The sequence below is a fragment of the Nanorana parkeri genome, unplaced genomic scaffold, assembly GCF_000935625.1.
Source record: "Nanorana parkeri isolate BGI_ZX_2015 unplaced genomic scaffold, ASM93562v1 scaffold6061, whole genome shotgun sequence".
NCBI classification, from domain to species: Eukaryota; Metazoa; Chordata; class Amphibia; order Anura; family Dicroglossidae; genus Nanorana; species Nanorana parkeri.
The window spans coordinates 1-682 of record NW_017312306.1 but is presented as its reverse complement, the minus strand read 5'-3'; the positions used below and the strand labels follow the sequence as shown (position 1 = coordinate 682).

Genomic DNA, 682 nt, shown 5'->3' with positions numbered 1-682 from the left:
CCCTATGGACACTCCCCCCTATGGACACTCCCCCCTATGGACACTCCCCCCTATGGACACTCCCCCCTATGGACACTCCCCCCTATGGACACTCCCCCCTATGGACACTCCCCCCTATGGACACTCCCCCCTATGGACACTCCCCCCTATGGACACTCCCCCCTATGGACACTCCCCCCTATGGACACTCCCCCCTATGGACACTCCCCCCTATGGACACTCCCCCCTATGGACACTCCCCCCTATGGACACTCCCCCCTATGGACACTCCCCCCTATGGACACTCCCCCCTATGGACACTCCCCCCTATGGACACTCCCCCCTATGGACACTCCCCCCTATGGACACTTCTATTACAGGTACAGAAGCTGGAGGAGAGGGAGCGCGTGCTGCACGGCTCTCTGGCCGCCATAGAGAAGGAGCTGACACTCCGCATGCAGTCCCTGGAGATCCAGAAGAGGAAGGTGAGTGTCATCCAACCACTGATGGGGGTGGAGCCTGTCTGTGTCACATGATCCTATAATGAGTTTGGATTGGTTCCAGGCGGTTGAAGCGGCACAACTCTCCGAGGATCTGAAGGTTCAGGTGGAACACATTGTGAGCACATTGCGGGACACCCAGAGTCTGGTCTGTGACAACCGCAGCGCCAAGGAGAAGGAGACCTTCAGCCTGAAACGGGCAC

General features: G+C 59.1%; 1 long non-coding RNA gene across 1 annotated transcript; it reads left to right on the top strand.

The window, feature by feature from the left end:
- The first annotated feature begins 347 nt into the window (after positions 1–347).
- Positions 348–645, top strand: LOC108804190. Its single transcript, XR_001942340.1, has 2 exons — positions 348–464; positions 544–645. It is a non-coding gene; the product is annotated as an uncharacterized LOC108804190 (long non-coding RNA).
- The last annotated feature ends 37 nt before the right edge of the window (positions 646–682 follow it).